Source organism: Chiloscyllium plagiosum, unplaced genomic scaffold (genome assembly GCF_037043375.1).
Source record: "Chiloscyllium plagiosum isolate Xiang-an unplaced genomic scaffold, Cpla_swu_hap1 HiC_scaffold_4, whole genome shotgun sequence".
In the NCBI taxonomy this organism is placed as follows: domain Eukaryota; kingdom Metazoa; phylum Chordata; class Chondrichthyes; order Orectolobiformes; family Hemiscylliidae; genus Chiloscyllium; species Chiloscyllium plagiosum.
The window spans coordinates 88,546,516-88,565,050 of record NW_028270142.1 but is presented as its reverse complement, the minus strand read 5'-3'; positions in this window follow the sequence as shown (position 1 = coordinate 88,565,050).

Genomic DNA, 18,535 nt, shown 5'->3' with positions numbered 1-18,535 from the left:
CTTCAAACCTTTCACCAATATCACTTAGCAGTATATCGTCATTCCCTCAGTGATGCCACATAACAACCTTTGATCTCCCTCCCGGACAACATTGTTGCTTTCCCTACATCAAATGGACTACAGCAGTTCAAGAAAGCAGCTCATCAGCACCTTCTCAAGGGCAGCTAGGGGTGCGCAATAAATATTAGCAATGTCTGATGAATAGAAACAAACCTATTCAATCATTTTGCAGAAAGAGAAATTACAATTGGAGCAACATGCTTAAGATTAAGGTAAAAATCATAGACAAACTTATGAAAAATAATTATTTTCTCAAAACCTAAGCCAAGTTGATCGTACGATGAATAGTTCAACTACACAATTTGCATACAAGAAAGTCTGGAGGAGCCATAATGACCAATTCGATAGCTATGGGTGCAGATAAATGTTTCTGTAGCCGTAGAGGTAAATTCAGGATGGCAGATTGCTTCCATACTGCCAGTGTCAAGTACCTCACTGGCTGCACAACAACTTATGTAGGGAGAGTGGTCAGCCAGAAGTCACAGTTCACAAAGGAACCAACAACATTAGTAGAACAAAGGATATCGGAATGAACCTGCAGGACCTCAAATGCAATAATCTTCAGATTACTTGCAGTGTCCTATGAAAAGTAAACATAGAAATAAGAAGATAAGGCAGATGAATGTGTGGCTGGAAAGATGGTGCAGGAGAGAGGGTTTTATATTTTTGACAGATTAGGATTAGTTCTGGTGGAGATGGGCCAGATGGGTTACACCTGAACAGAGCTGGGATTGGTGTGTATGGCACAATTTCAAAGTTTGCAGATGATGCAAAATTTGGAAGCATTGCAAACTGTACGCAGGGAAGTATGGAACTTCAAAAGATGTGGATAAATTGGTAGAATGGATCAACATATGGCAAAGGACAATAAGACATAGGAGCAGAAATTAGACCATTCAGCCCATCATGTCTGCTCTGCCATTTAATCATGGCTGAAAAGTTTCTCAACCCCATTCTCCCTCTTTCTCTCTATAACCCTAAATTTCATTGATACTCTGGAACCTACCTGTCTCAGTCATAAATATACACAATGACCTGGCCTCCACAGCCCTCTGGGGCAATGAATTGCATAGATTCACCACTCTCTGGCTGAAGCAGTTTCTCCTTATCTCCATTCTAAAAGCTCTCCCTTTTACTCCAAGGCTATCCCCTCGGGTCCTAGTCTCTCCTACCAGTGGAAACATTTTTCTAAAGTCTCCTCTGTCCAGGCCATTCAGTATTCTGTTTGTTTCAATTAGATTCCCCCTCCCCCCACATCCTTCTAAACTCCATTGTATAAACCCAGAGTCCTCAAACGTTCCTCATAACCTTATCATTTCTGGGACCATTCTTATGAACCTCCTCTGAATACACTTGAAGAGGGCTCATACATCTTTCCTGTGATATGGGGCCCAAAACTGTGCACAATACTCCAAATGTGATCTGACCAGAGCCTTATAGAACCTCAGATGTATACCCTTGCTTTTGTATTCAGCTCCTCTCAAAATAAATTGCATTTATTGCATTTGTCTTCCTAATTACTGACTCAACCTACAGGTTTACCTTGAGAGAATCCTGGTCTAGAACTCCCAAGTCTCTTTGTACTTCAGATTTCTGAATTTTCTTCCCTTTTAGAAAATCGTTCATGCCTCAATGCTTTCTACCAAAGTGCATGACCTCACACTTTCTCTCCTGCCACTTTTTTGCCCTCTCTCCTAACCTGTCCAAATCCTTCTGCAGCCTTCCCACCTCCTCAATGCTACTTCTTCCGCTACCTGTCTTTGTATCATCAGCAAACTTAGCCAGAATGGCCTCAGTTCCTTCATCTAGATCGTTAATGTATAAACTGAAACGTTGTGGTCCCAACACTGAGCCTTGCGAAACACTACTTGTCACTGGCTGCCATCCTGAGATGGACCTTTTTATCCCCTGCTTTCTGCCTGACAGCCAAGCTTCTATCCATGCGAGCATCTTGCCTCTAACACCATGGGCCCCTAGCATACTCAGTAGCCTCCAGTGCGGCACCTTGTTAAAAGCCTTCTTGAAGTCCAGGCAGATGAAATTCATTGGCTCTCCTTGGTCTAACCTGCCTGTTACTTCCTCAAAGAATTCTAGCAAATTTGTCAGGCATGACCTCCCCTTGATGAAACCATGCTGACTTTGCCCTATTTTACTATACACTTCCAAGTATTCAGAAATCTCATCCTTCACAATGGGTTCCAGGATCTTAACTATGACTGAAGCTCGGTTAATCGATCTGTAATTTTCCATATGTTGCCTTACTTTTAAACAGTGTTGTCATGTTAGCAATTATCCAGTCCTCTAGGACTCTCCCTAATTTTAGCAATTCCTGAAAGATCACCACAAATGCTTCCGCTATCCCTTTAGCTATCTCTTTTGAACTTTGGGATGTCATCCATCTGGTCCAGATGATTTGTCCTCCTACAGGCCATTCAGTTTTTCTAGCACCTTCTCCTTAGTGATGGCCACTATACTTAGCTCTGCCCCCTGACTCCTTTGAATTGTTGGGATGTTACTCGTGTCTTCCACCATGAAGACTGATGTGAAGTTATTATTCAGTTCCTCAGTCATTTCCTTGTTCCCCACTACTATCTCTCCAGCGTCATTTTCCAGTGGTCCAATGTCCATTTTTGTCCCTCTTTTGCCCTTTATCTAAGTAAAGCAACTCTTACAGTCTTCCTTTATATTACTGGCTAGCTTACCCTTGTATTTAATCTTCTCCCTCCTTTTTTTTTGTTGCCCTCTGTTGGTCCTCGTAAACTTCCCAATCTTCTGGTTTCCCACTGCCCTTCACCACATTATGTACATTCTCTTTTGCTTTTATGCTGTCCCTGACTTCCCTGGTCAGCCAGGGTTGCCACATCCTCCCTGTACCATGCTTCTTTTTCCTCGGGATGAATCTCTGCTGTGTCTCCTGAATTACTCCCAGAAACTCCTGTCATTGCTGTTCCACTGTCCTTCCTGCTAGGCTCCTCTCCCAGTCAATTCTACCCACCTCCTCCCTCATGCCTCTGTAGTTACCTTTATTCAGCTCTAATACTGATACCTCTGATTCTATCTTCTCCATTAAATTGCAGAGTAAATTCTATCATATTATGATCACTGCCTTCTAAGGGTTCCTTCACCTTAAGCTTCCTTATCAAATCTGCCTCATTGCACAACACTAAATCGAGTATTGCCTGTTCCCTAGTGAGCTCCACCACAAGCTGCTCCAAAATGCCATGGCAGATGAAGTTCAGTACAGAGGGATGTGAAATAATTTCATTTTGGTAAGAAGAAAATGCAGTGACAATTTAAAATGAAAACTGCAACTCTAAAGGGGATGCAAGATCAGGAGGACCTGATTGTAAATGTACATAAACCAAGTAAGATGGTAGGCTAGGTTGAAAGCACAGTTAATGAAGGGTCCTAGAGCAAGAAGGTTATGTTGTACTTGTACAAGTCACTAGCTCAGCCTCAGCTACAGTATTACATCCAGTTCTGGGCACCTCAATTTAAGGAGAACGTAAAGGCATTAAAGACAGTGCAGAAAAAAAAGACATGAGAGTGGCTTCAGGGATGAGGAACTTTCAGTTGTGAAAATGGGTTGGAGAAATTAGCACTGTCTTCCTTAAGAAACAAAAAGGCTGACAAACCATTTAATAGAGGGATTCAAAATCACTGGCGTCTGGCCAGAATTGATAGTCAAAAACAATTCCCACTTGTGAAAGTGTCAAGAACAAGAGGGCATAGATTTACAGTAAGTAGTAAAGAAGGAAAAGTGATATAACGCAGTTTCTCCTGAAATGAATGGTTAGGATTTGGAATATGCTGCTTCATTGTGTAGTGGAAGAAAGTTCGATTGGAGCTTTTAAAAAGGAATGAGACAATGATCTGAAAAGGAAGGAAGTGCAGGATAATAGGGAGAAGGCAGGGGAATGGCTTTAGAGGAATTGCTCATTCAAAGAACTGGTGCCAACATGCTGAACCAAATGGCATCCTTCTGTGATTCCTTTATTATGTTAAAATTCTTTGAATTTTTGAATGTTAATTGAATGCTTGACACTCTACTTGTTTTCTAGAGCCAGAGGAGTGCTTCAACAGTAATTATGAATTAATATGCTGTTAAAAATTCAGTTCATTGCCACTCAACAAGGTTTCATAGTTTGAATGGTTTTACAGTTTTACAGTGACAATAGTGCATTTAGGTTGAAGTCAATGTGAAATCAATGATAATGAATTGATTGCATCTAAAAAGACTGCAACAGAGCAGCCTATAAAGGAGTACGTTATCTCCAAGAGAAACTTCCAAATTCCAGCATTTCACAATACATTTGTGGGTGCCAGAAGATGCTTTCAGTTTTGCACAGTGACAATGTCCAATTCACCATCATCACTATCAATTTTGGGCCATTATGCTATCTGTCTCTGTGACAGAAAGATGAATGAATGAACTAGCTCTTTACTTTGCTGAACTCTGAATAACATCATGCAATGTTAGAGAATAGGAACTGTGCTGTGAGATAAACATGACAGTAGAAATTTTGTTTTTTACTCAGCACACAGCTGAAATGGATCCTATTAGTCTCATGATCCATTTGCTTAGCTGGTCGGTTTGAAATACATGAAAGTTTTATGACGGCTGTCTAAACTGCTTTCTGCAATAGCTTGGAGCATAGGAAAGAATCACATGCCAGGAAGAAAATGTCAAAGGCAATAATGTGGAAACTTTTATGGCGTTCAGTCACATAGCTAAACAGTTGTCTCTGGGGATCATTTTTGTAAAGTTGATTTCCCCAGTGCTGCAATTGTCTAGTCACAAAGGAAATAGCAAATGTTTCTGAAAATTCAGAGAAGATCATTGTAGGATTTAAGGTTTCTACTAATCAGCGCAGTTACCTGCCTTTCAAAACTGTAAGAATATGGCTATCCTCTCGGTGAATGTGATCATTCACCAAAGCTCACCCATTCCTTTAACAGGATACGTCAGCTAATCAGCCAGATGGATCCACTCTGAAGAATTAAAACAATTGTCTAATGACTCTCATTTAATCAGAGATCACAAAGTTTGACAAAAAGATTTCTGTGGTTCATTCTGTCCTTCACTAAGCCCTGCATCTCTGCTGACGACACATGGAGTTTTAAAATATACGTTCATGGGATGTGGTTGCCACCGGCTTGTCCAGCATTTATTTTCCATTCTCTGGTTGTCTTTGAGAAGGTGTTGGTGAGCTGTCTCCTGGAACCACTGCACTCTATATGCTGTAGATAGACTCACAATGCTGTCAGGGAGGGAGTTTCAGGATTTTGATTGTGAAGGACTGTAATATTTTTCCAAGTCAGGCTAGTCAATGGCTTGGGGGAGGTATTTGCAGATGGTTGTTTTCCGATATATCTGCTGCCCTTGTCCTTGAAGGAGGTAGTAGTCTTGGGTTTGGGCGGTGCTGTCCAAAGAGCCTGGATGAATTTCTCCAGTGCAAGTTGTAGATGGTACACATTACTGCTACTAAGCATCAGTGCTAATCAAATGGGTTGCTTTGTCCTCAGTGGTTGATTGACAAAATAACTACAACCATTCAGTCCCTCCACCACTGACATGCAGTAGCAGCAGTGTGTACCATCTACAGGATAAAAACAATGACTGCAGATGCTGGAAACCAGATTCTGGATTAGTGGCGTTGGAAGAGCACAGCAGTTCAGGGAGCATCCAAGGAGCAGCAAAATCGACGTTTCGGGCAAAAGTCCTTCATCAGGAATAAAGGCAGAGAGCCTGAAGCGTGGAGAGATAAGCTGGAGGAGGGTGGGGGTGGGGAGAAAGTAGCATAGAGTACAATAGGTGAGGGGGGGAGGGGATGAAGATGATAGGTCAGGGAGGAAGGTGGAGCGGATAGGTGGAAAAGAAGTTAGGCAGGTAGGACAAGTCATGGGGACAGTGCTGAGCTGGAAGTTTAGAACTAGGGTGAGGTGGGGGAAGGGGAAATGAGGAAACTGTTGAAGTCCACATTGATGCCCTGGGGTTGAAGTGTTCTGAGGGGGAAGATGAGGCGTTCTTCCTCCAGGCGCCTGGTGGTGAGGGAGCGGCGGTGAAGGAGGCCTAGGACCTCCATGTCCTCGGCAGAGTGGGAGCGGGAGTTGAAATGTTGGACCACAGGGCGGTGTGGTTGATTGGTGCGGGTGTCCCGGAGATGTTCCCTAAAGCGCTCTGCTAGGAGGCGTCCAGTCTCCCCAATGTAGAGGAGACCACATCGGGAGCAACGGATGCAATAAATGATATTAGTGGATGTGCAGGTAAAACTTTGATGGATGTGGAAGGCTCCTTTAGGGCCTTGGATGGAGGTGAGGGAGGAGGTGTGGGCGCAGGTTTTGACTGGATTTAAGTTGCATGACTGTTCTGCGTGATGAAGTGCTCCAGCAGCTCTTTGCCACAGTTATTGATTAATCCAGTGAAGAATCAGAAATTAGGAAAGTTGAAGAGAAGTACAAGAACATTAGCAAACTGTTAATTCCAAATATGAGAGTCTAAACTTCCAATCATTTTCTGGACCATATTACTTCCTAAAAGATGGCATATCTTGCTGAATGTCAGGCATAGTTGTTCCAGTTGACGACAGTTTCTTTTTTTACAAAAACCAAAAGAACTGCAGATGTTGTAAATCAGTAACTGCTGGAAAAGCTCAGCAGGTCTGGCAGTATCTGTGAAGAGAAATCAGAGTTAGCATTGAGGGGCTGGTGACCTTTCCAGACCCAACATGTTAACTCAGATATTTTTTATATTAGACTCCCTACAGTGTGGAAACAGGCCCGTCAGCCCAACAAGTCCGCACCAACCCTCTGAAGAGTAACCCACCCAGACCCATTCCCCTGCCCTATATTTACAAATGCATCTTACACGATGGGCAATTTAGCACACCTGACCTGCACATCTTGGGATTATGGGAGGAAACCCACGCAGACACAGGGAGAATGTGCAAACTTCACACAGTCACCCAAGGCAGGAATTGAACCCAAGTCCCTGGCACTATGAGGCTGTAGTGCTAACCACTGAGCCACCATGCCACCCAGATTTCCCTTCATAGATACTGCCAGACTGTTGAGCACTTCCAGCAATTTCTGTTTTTGTTAGTTTTTAAAATCCCTTCACGGGATTTTGGCATCAGTTGCAAAACCAGCATTTGTAGCATGTTTGTAATTGCCTTTGAAATCAGTAGTTTGCTTTGCCATTTCAGGGGCAGCTAAGAGTCAATTGCATTGCTCTGGGTCTGGACTTGCATTTAGGCCAATTACTTCTGAAGAATTACTCCAGAAATCAGAACACTCTGGTATTTAAACAGGAAGCTGCCGTAACTTTAAATAGTTTGACCTAGAATCGCAGAGGTACAATGCAAGCTGGATCAATACTCCATGGAGGCATATCCAGTTCCACACTATTATTTTGATTTTTGTTCTTACATTACAGCTAATGGCAGGACCCTGGGGAGTGTTATCACCTAGAGACCCGAGGAAGGGTCACCGGACCCGAAATGTTAACTGCAATTTCTCCACAGATGCTGCCAGACCTGCTGAGCTTTTCCAGTAATTTTTGATATTGTTTCTGATGTACAGCATCTGCAGTTATTTCAGTTTTTAGAAAGACCTAGGGGTTGAGATATATTGTTCCTTGAAAATTGCCTCACAGGTAGACAGGCTGATGAAGAAGATGTTTGGCACTTTTGGCTTCATTGCTGAGACCACTGAGTATAGGAGTTGGGATGTCATGTTGCAGTTGTATAGGATGTTGGTGAGGTCACTTTTTTGGAATACTGTGTACTGTTCTGGTTGACCTGCTATAACAAGGATGCTCTTAAATTGGAAAGGGTGCAGAGAAGATTTACATAGGTGTTGCTGATACTGGAGTCTCTGAGTTATAAGGAGAGGCTAGATAGGCTGGGAGTGTAGGATGTTGAGGGATGACCATATAGAGGTTTATAAAATCATGAAGGCATAGAAAAGATGAAAAGCAAAGGTTTTTTTTCCCCTAAAATAAGGGAGTTCAAAACTAGATGGCATATTTTTAAGGTGAGAGGAGAAAGATTTAAAAGAGACCTGAGGGACAACCTTTTCACACAGAACTTGTATGTGGAATGAACTGCCAGAGGAATTGGTAGGTACAGGTACAATTACAGCATTTAAAAAAACATTTGGGTAGGTATATGAATAGGAAAGGTTTAGAGGGATACGGACGAAGCAAATGGAACTAGTTTAGTTTGGAAACCTGGTCGGCATGGAAGAGTTGGACCAAAGGGTCTGTTTCCATGCTGTATGGCTCTATGTGAATAATATACTGGAATAAATGATTCTGTACCAGTTTCTGGAAGACATCACCTAAAAGATTGCTAATGCATTTTTTTCTTTAATGAATATTCCTGATGATCAGTGGAAAATTCAGCCTCATGATTCCAATGCCTGGACTGGTCTGAGAGTTCCCTACGGTTCAGTACTGAGTAAGCTCCATGGATAATGTAAGCATGCTGTTTTCCTGCATAACGTTGTCCTGTAGAGGAGTGTTATTAGGAACAGATGACGAGTAGTAAGATGGTAAACAGAAGGTTCTAACGATGAAATAAGGTTGAAATTATTAGTCTAGAGCCAGATCTCTACACCATCTAGAGCTATACGGCACTGAAGTATCAGCCTAGATTAGATTATGTGCTCAACTCTCTTGAATGGAGCTCAAGTGTACGTTCTTCTGACTCAGATGAATGTTCAACCATAAGCTTGACAGCTTCAGAGAGGAAGAAGCAAAAATTTGTAAATAAGATGAGAATGTGGTGATCAGCAACAAAGTGTCACCATTGTGAATTGATAAAACAGCGGAAAAATGACATGTTATTCAGTAGTTATCACCTAAAAACAAAATGAACAATTTAAATCAGTTGAACAAATGTTGGGAAGGTTCTACATAGGAGGAGTGATTTGCTCTGCCAGATTACTGTCCAAATGGTGAAGAAGAAAGTATATCCTTATACTTCATACATGCAAAAAAAAAGCCTTGGTGATAAGAACCAATAATTGTAAGACTGTTGTAAAGGTTTAAAAGTAATCTTTTGGAGTGGGAGTTAATTTTCCTTATGCTTACAATACATGAAATTGGCTATTGTACATTCCTGAAGAAGGGCTCATGCTCGAAACGTCGATTCTCCTGTTCCTTGGATGCTGCCTGACCTGCTGCGCTTTTCCAGCAACACATTTTCAGCTATTGTACTGATTATACTGTCCACAGATTATTCAATTCATGACAATGCTGAATACAGGAGTTCACACATTGAACTACTTTGTAAGCATGTACTGGTTAGGGGGTTGTAAAGATAAATCACAAGTCACAAAGGAGAGATTATGGGAAAAGTGCAATTAGGATTATGTGGCAACTCGGATGAGTAGAGTTCTTCTTTCATGTGGTGTAATCAATGTGCTGTGTGACAGTGTCTCAGCCTTTAATCCTTCAAACCATATTAAATTACAAACTTGATTTATGCAAACTGATGTTTGTATAATCTTGGAAATAGTGCGGAATCTAGTAAATCTTACATACAACACTTTATACCAGATAATTCACTTGCTTTGCTCTTGTGAGAACACATTCCTGAGCCCTGATGATAATGATGTGTAACTCCAGCATGGTAATATTTACCAATCCCCACACCACTGCTAGTCCCCTTGGGAAATAAACAATGTTCTGTTCTCTTGTTGTTTCCCAGCTGCGAAAAATTGAAGACCTAAGTGCTGAGTAAATATTCTCAGGCTGCACTGAGATTGACAATCTCAGCCTGAGTGGCAGTGGAGGTATTGTAGATGATCTAAAATGTTCCTGAATTAGGGACAGGAATGTCAGTCAGCATTCGTGCTCCTAATTGCTAATTTGGTTGGAAATCTGCAGTATGTGGAGTTTGGCAAGAATAGCTTTCAAGTTGACCTCGACAGATCCCACATTTGATGAATCTTCCAATATTCAGTGCCAGGGCTCATGCACAGGCTAGATATTGGAGAACGACTAATGATGTGGTACAGTCCCCAGGACTAAGTTAGCATCTTGGGGAAAAAAGAAAACCGGAGCCTGAGTTTTAATTGTATTTATACTTGCCTGCAGCAACATCAATCGTCTTATTATTATTTGATTTTTCACACAACATAGCAGACGGCACAACATAATTTGTGCATCCTGACAGCTGTAATGAAACATTGTGTGGATCTGGTTTAACCTTCTAAAGCTGAGCTGACTGGGATTGTTCAAACCCATTCATTAGTGCAGATGCTGGCATTTATGTAACTGCTGATTGATGAGCTAGTTTCATTTTGCCGTTTGATTTCTTAGTTTTGTATCAGACTCACATCAATCAGTGTTTCTAGAGCTGAAGCTAATGTCTTGTAGTATTTTGCTAGAATTCTAATATGATGGAGCATGCTATTATTAAGAAATTAAAATACACAATTTCAGGTAGAATTAGAACGCTTGACACGGATACAGATCATGTGCTCAAAACAATCTGTGCCAGTGTTAATGCTTCACATATGCCTCCTGCCATCCTAACCTGTCTGACCCTAATTTCATATCTTTCATATTATGGATGTACATATTTCTTAGATATCGTCTCTCTCTAGTTCCAGATAATCACCTCTCATATCAGACTATTATTTTCTTAATATTGCTACAATACTGGATGAGACCACCAAATTATTTGACAATCTGATTAGGAAGCAGCAACTGTTGTATTGATTAAAGTAGGTTGGAGACACTGGATCCTGCAAAGGCTACAGGCCCTGACAACATTCCAGCAACAGTACTGAAGACTTGAGTTCCAGAATTTGCTGTTCCCCTAGCCAAGCTCTTCCATTTACAACACTGGATTCTACCCAGGTATGTCATTTAAGCAAAAAGCAGGACCAGTCCAACCCAATCAATTACCAGACTATCAGTTTACTCTCAATCATCTGTAAAGTGATGGAAAATTTACTATCCTATCAGGCAGCACTTGCTCATCAATAACCTGCTCAGTGATGCCCAGTTTGGGCTCCACTAGGACCCCACTCAGCGCATTGTCACCTTGGTTCAAACATGGACAAAAGATCTGAATTCCAGGGATGAGCTGAGGTGAGAGTGACAGCTCCTGATATCAAGGTCTCATTTGACCAAGTGTGCCACCAATGGGCCCGAGTAAAACTGGAATAAATATCAGGGGGCAAACCCTTCGCTGGTTGGAGTCATAGCTGGCACAGAGGAAGATGGTCATGGTTATTGGAGGTCAGCAACCTCATCTCTAGAATATCTCTGCAGGAGGTCCTCAGGGCAATGTTCTAGGCCCAACCATCTTCAGCTACTTCATCAATAACTTTCCCTCCATCATAAGGACAGGAGTGGGAATGTTCACCGGTGATTACAAAATATTCAGCACCACTAAAGATTCCACAAATACTGAAGCAGTCCATTGTCAAATGCAACAAGATCTGGACAATATCCAAGTTTGAGCTGACAACTGGCAAATAATATTTGCACCACACAAATACCAAGCAATGACCATCTTCAATAAGAGACAACTTAACCACTACCCCTTGATATTTAATGGTGTTACTATCACTGAATCCCCCACTATAAACATCCTTGTGGTGACTACTTATCAGAAGGTCAAATGGACACACCACATAAATGCAGTGGCTGCAAGAGCAAGTCAGAGGCTACGAAGATTACAGCAAGTAACTCATCTCCTGACTTCCTAAGGCCTGTCCACCATCAAGATGATACAAATCAGGAATGTGATTAAATACTCCCCACTTGCCTGCATGGGTACAGCTGCAGCAACACTCAGGAAGCTTGACACCATCCAGTACAAAGCAACCCACTTGATCAGCACCACATTCACAAAATCCACTCCCTCCATCACCGATGCTCAGTAGCAACAGTGTGTACTACCTACAAGATGCACTGCAGAAATTCACCAAAGATCCTCAGATAGCACCTTCCAAACCCATGACTATTACCATCTAGAAGGAAAAGAGCCGCAGATACATGGGAATACGACAACCTGCAAGTTCTCCACAAGCCACTCGCCATCTTGACTTGGAAATATATCGTTGTTCCTTCACTGCCCCTGGGTCAAAATCCTGGAACTCCCCACCCGACAGCATTGTGGGTCAACCCACAGCATGTGGACAGTAATGGTACAAGGAGGCAGCTCACCACCACATTCTCAAGGGCAGCTCAAGGTAGGAAATAAATGCTGGCCAGCCAGCAATGCCCACATCCCATGAGTGAATTTAAAAAAAAGGCAAGGCTTGATGTCCTAGGTACCAACTAAGAGAATAAAGCCACAAGCTTCCACAGTTTTGAACAAAGCCAAACTTTACAACATTAATTCATAAAACAGACTCCAAAATATAGAATTTATACAATAAAATTCAGAATTAACGTGAGGTATGTTGCGATTGTGATCAGAGCATATCAAATACCAGATGTGGCTAAGACAGATCCCATGGATTTCTCAGCAACTCACACTGATGAGAGTCACACTGTGGGTCACTAAATCTCATTAAAACTTTGCCTCTTTACAAGAAATCCCAATTCCTCAATTATAAATGCCTATCCTTGAAATTCACCCAAAGCTGCTTTGCCAAGGTCTGCATCAGTGACTGCTTACCTCTCAGTGGTTGCTTTTCAGTCCCTGTGACTGCGCTTTGATGAGCATCCCTATCTGCACCTTCAACACAAACTCATGGTGCAATTCAAGCTCGTTCACAGAAAGCCAACTTCACCAACATGATACCATTCCTGGTTTTCTTTGAACTCCAGAGTTCTCTCAGTTGCTCTAACCAAATACAGCTTGTGGGTTTTATTCAGTCCTATCCCCAGCTACCAAATGGCTTCTTGGATGTTAATGGTCATTCTAATGTGAGTGACCATTTTTTTTGTTTCATCTCCTTTCCTTTGTGAAGTCTTGGTAGCCTTACTTTTTCCTTCATGGGAATTGTCTTCTTTTCAAGTCAGGTGATACTCTATTAATGCTTTGGCTGTTCCAATTTATCTGTGTTAGATTGGTCCCCACCCCAGTGACAGCATCCATCCTCCAATTGAATACTTTCACTCTCCAGATTGTTCATTTAACCTTTCCATAATAAATGATAATGTTATGACCACGTTCCCCATATTTTTTTCCTACAGACATTTAATCTACTTGACATATGCTGTTCCAAGAATCAAATTCATATGAACTTCATGTTGTGAAGATACCTAAACAGAGCTCCTCGGATGCTGCCTGAACTGCTGTGTTTTTCCAGCACCACTCTCATCTCGACTCTGGGTTCCAGCATCTGCAGTCATTGTTTTTACCAAGATACCTAAACAGTATGTTTATGAATTTGTATTCCTGAAACCAGGCTCCGTCTGTCCAGAGTGAAGATCATGAATTTGGTCACGTGAACTTTATGATTGTCATTTTGATAGTGCTTTCTTTCAAGCATCTAATTCTTATTTAGATGAAATGGAAGCTTGTAACTTGTGGAAAATGCAAGATGTCACTACCACCCCCTGGGGGGGCAGGCAATGACATCATCACAGGAAGTCACATCACCAACCTAAAGAGACACAAGCATGTGGATGGAGGGTGAGGGTCATCAGTAATGCTTCACCCGGGGGCCCACTGAAGATGTTGCCTAGTGGTGATGGAATGTCTGGAGGTGAACCTTCCAGCTCAGTGAGCAAACCTACATCCAGAACCTCAACCTGAGTTACAAATCTTCTCAAAACTCGCTAAGAAGGCAATCTCACTGGGTGTGTCATATGAATATGCTCAGATGATATTTTGATAGGGAAGGAAAGCAAAAGCAGAATGTGTTACTAGTTAAAAGAATTCAGATGCTTCTGAATTGGAAGTTCTCCTAAAATTGAAATAAATTGAGTTACCCTCCTGAGGAAAATTTTAGATGACCTGAAAAAGTTATTACAATATGTGGGTATAATCTGGGAACTACTAATCTAATTGCATATGATGTAGGTATAGGGAATGGTGTTCTAATGAAGTAACCTCCCTGTAGATTTAAGCCTCTAAAGTTGGCACAGGTTCAATAAGAGATGGTTTTTAAGTATGCATTCAATATAATCGAAGTGCGTTGCAGTGAATGAAGCTCACCCATAGTAATGGCGCCAAAACCAGAAGGTACCCAGTGATTATATGTCAACTATCACAATGTCAGTGCAGTTACAAAATCTGATTTGTTTCCTATTCCACATTTGGAAGACTATATTGAGAAGCTGAGACAAGCAACTTAAGAGGATATTTGCAGATACCTTTATTGGAAAGAGAAAAGAAAATTTTGGCTTTCCTAACACCCTGAACAGACAACCAGTTTAAAGTCATGACATTTGATATGGAAAATACGTCAGCCATATTTCAAAGACTAACCATGAAGTCATTTCATGATTACCCAGTTGTTTAGTGTACATCGATGATGTGGTGATTTTTATTCACATATGGAAGGAACATTTGGAGCATCTATTAGAATTGTCTGATCGACTTTGGGAGATGGTCTTGATGATAAACCTAATAGTGAGTTTGCAATAGCCCATGGACAATGGCCCCATGGGATATGAAAACAAAGGTTATCCCATACCACTGATGAAGAGGGAAGTACTATGGTTGCTGGGACTAGTTAGACCACTTTTGGAATATTGCATGCAGTTCTGGTCTCCTTCCTATCAGAGGGATGTTGTGAAACTTGAAAAGGTTCAGAAAAGATTTATAAGGATGTTGCCAGGGTTGGAGGATTTGAGGTATAGGGAGAGGTTGAAAAGGCTGAGGCTGTTTTCCCTGGAGTATTGGAGGCTGAAGGGTGTCCTTATAGAGGTTTATAAAATCATGAGGGGCATGGATAGGATAAATAGGCAAAGTCTTTTCCCTGGGGTGGGGGAGTCCAGAACTAGAGGGCATAGGTTTAGAGTGAGGGGGAAAGATATAAAAGAGACCTAAGGGGCAACGATTTCACACAGAGTGGTGCGTGTTTGGAATAAGCTGCCAGAGGAAGTGTTGGAGGCTGGTGCAATTGGAACTTTGAAAAGTCATCTGGATGGGTCTGTGAATAGGAAGAGTTGGCGGGATTTGAGCTGGATGCTGGCATGCGGAACTAGATTAGGTCAGGATATCTGGTCAGCATGGGCAATTTGGACTGAAGGGTCTGTTTCTGTACATCTCTATGACCTTGTTACAAAAGTTGGAGTTGGCTGATTCTGTGTAGAGGATCTCCATTCCTGATAAAGCCTGAGAGCACTGGAGCATGTTCTGAGGGCGGCAATGCACTTTTCCTTTTGTTTACAACTGAACCAACCAACAGCTGAGGCGAGAAATAATGTTTCAGGTTGAGTCACTTGACTTGAAACATCAACTCTAATTTCTCTCCACTGAAACTGCCAGATCTGCTGAGCTTTTCCTGCCATTTCTGTTTTTGTCTCTGATTTACAGCATCCACAGTTCTATCGGTACTTAATTTTGGGAGCTATTGGGTCCAGCCAGAAGTAAGACAACTGAGGATCTGGTCTGGGACTGTAATAACCTGGACCAAATGACAGCATTAATAATCCTGAACAAATCCATACTCTGGAAATCAGAAGTGAGAAAGCTATGAAAGAGCCTAAATTCTGAGAGTTTGAAACTGGTAAAAGCCTGACAGTGGTTTTGTACCCATCAGAATGGGTTTTATGTCACCAGTCTGGGCCAAATGACCATAACTATGTTGCACATATGTTGAATCTATCAGATGTCCCATAATAACTACCTGAAGATATTGTCAACAGAATGCTTAATATTCATATTTTTAATTATGTTCAGTGAAATGTCAATCTATGTTTACCTTTTTTACTCCACTTTTACTTGCCATCCAGCAAGGCATGTTTTTTTTATTGGTGCATTAGGATAGAAACAATCAGTTGAATATCCAAATTTCCTACACACTCTGGATAATTGCTACGTAAATTAGGAATGGGCCATTTTGATGGTAGTCAATGACAACATTGGATGACAGATGACTTCAACAACTGTCTTGTGTTGTGGCTTTATTTAGTGCATTTTCTCCCCAACAAAGTTTTTCTTCTTCAAAATTAGAGAGCAGATGTTTTTTAATAGTTGGAGACAATGGAGATATCAAACAAATGAGGCATTCCATAAAAATGTCTGAATCTTCAGTTCTAAATGAGCTTTACATATACTTAGCACAGCTGTTTTGAAAGCTCTGTGACATAATTGATGCTTCTTGGGATGACTGCAAGTTTTATAATTAGAATTACCTCACCAGTGAAGTATTACATTGAGAACCAACCAGGAAAGGTGTGTAATGATAGCACAACAGACAGCTTCACCAATGAAATTAGGTACAACCATTTGAAAGTTGTCAGATAAAAACAGTAGGAGATACTAATTGCACAAAATAATTTTATTTTGGGTAATTTTCTTAGCTCATAAATGCTACTATCACTATTCTGAAAACTGCTACTGAATAAATAATTTGTTTTACCTTATAACCTGGGAAGAGAATGCATTTTTGAAATGTTTCACCTTAATTGGACCTGTCATTTCTTTCAAGATATGTAAATATGTTGCTCATCCACTCAAAGGCTGCTACTTTTGGCAGATTGTCTATTATGTTTGATGTGGAAGTATAGCTACAGTTGCATGTATGCTGAATCCACCTCATAATACTATAATAACTACCTGAAGACATTGTCAACAGAATGCTTTTTTAACAATGTAAGTGCCATTTTGGGTCCAAAATGGCATCTATATCAGAAGCATTCACTTCTGGTGCAGGCTGTGCTGGATTCTAGATGGAGTAGGCTATTCAAGCTGATACTGGGATTGTGCACTGCAAGTACTCAGAGTGGGCAGTCAGTAAGCATGTAACACCGATTTGATTTCCAGCATTGTCATTTTCAATCCTGACATCTTTCCATAACCTTACATCACTGAATATTCTTCCACAGTGGTGGGATGATCTACGACTTTTCAGCAGCGGCCGAGTTTGTACATTACAGAAGAGATCAACAGAATTTAGGGAAGTGATGACACAATAACCTTGCATGGACTTGGGAGGGGGCAAGTTGTGGATAAATATTTAATTTACCTTGAGCTAGATTGATGTAAGTCTTATTTCTGATACATTTAGCTACTTGTTGTGGGACAGTTCAGCTCTATTAAATTTATGACTACTATAAGAGAATTTCAGAATGATTCCCACCTCTTGGACCACAACGAGCAGAAAGTATTATTAGCTGAAGGAACTTGAGCTTCAGGTTTTGGATCTTGGGCAGCAGTCGGAATCACTGGGGTGCATCCATGAGGCTGAGTGTTTTGCGGACGTGGTCTGGGAGTGATCATTCCCAACTAAAGAGTGTGCAGATGGAGGGAAGGAGTGATAGTTAGATTGAGAAGGAAGACCAGGGAGATGGTGTAGGAGACTCCGGAGAACATGTTACCCTCACCAGTGTTCAACATCTGTTGGACAACAATCGAGAGTGTGGTGCTGGAAAAGCAGAGCAGGTCAGGCAGCATCCGAGGAGCAGGAGAATCGACATTTTGGGCATAAGCCCTTCATCAGGAAATGTCGATTCTCCTGCTCCTTAGGTGCTGCCTGACCTGCTCTGCTTTTCCAGCACCACACTCTTCACTTTGATCTCCAGCATCTGCAGCCCTCACTTTCTCCTGTTAGAAAACAATATGTCAAATCAAAGAAAACCCTAAGATGCTTTAGAAATACATAATAAGGAAAGATTGAACTTATTACAGATCAAAAAGAGGACTTGCTTTTGGAAATGGAAGACATAAGCAGAGTGGTGAATTAATAATTTGCAACTGACTTCACAAAAGAGGGGGCTGAGGCAGAGGAATGGGAAATGAATGGCATAAACATAGTGAGACGAAATTTAAGAATTCAGCCTCACTGAGATTGGTTAAATTGCCAGACATGGATGGAAAGTATACAAGGCTGCAGCTTGTACAAGTCTATCTGGTACAAGTTCACCCACAGCACTGCTCCAGAACTTTGATCCAGCAACAGCAAAAGAATCATGGTGTCTTTCCAAGTTAGGATGGTGCGGGGCTTACAGGTAGCTTGCAAGTGGTTGTGTTCCAATGAACCTGTCTCTGGCTATCATAGAGTTCACAGGCTTGAAGGTGCTGTTGAGGAAGCTTTGTGAACTTCTGCTTTGCGTCTTGTAGATCGTACACACTGTTGCTGCTGTGCCTCAGTGGTGGAGGGAGGAAGTGATGTGGTGCCAATCAAAAAGGTTGCTTTGCTCTAGATGATATTGAACTTCTCAGGTGTTATTGGAGCTGCAGTCATCTAAGCAAATGGGGAGCATTTCATCACAGTCCTGACTTCGGCCTTACAGGTGGTGGACAGACTTTAGGGAATGGGGAAATGAGCTACCCAGCATTGAATTCCCAGCCTCTGACTTGCTCTTGCAGCACAGTATTTATATGGCTGG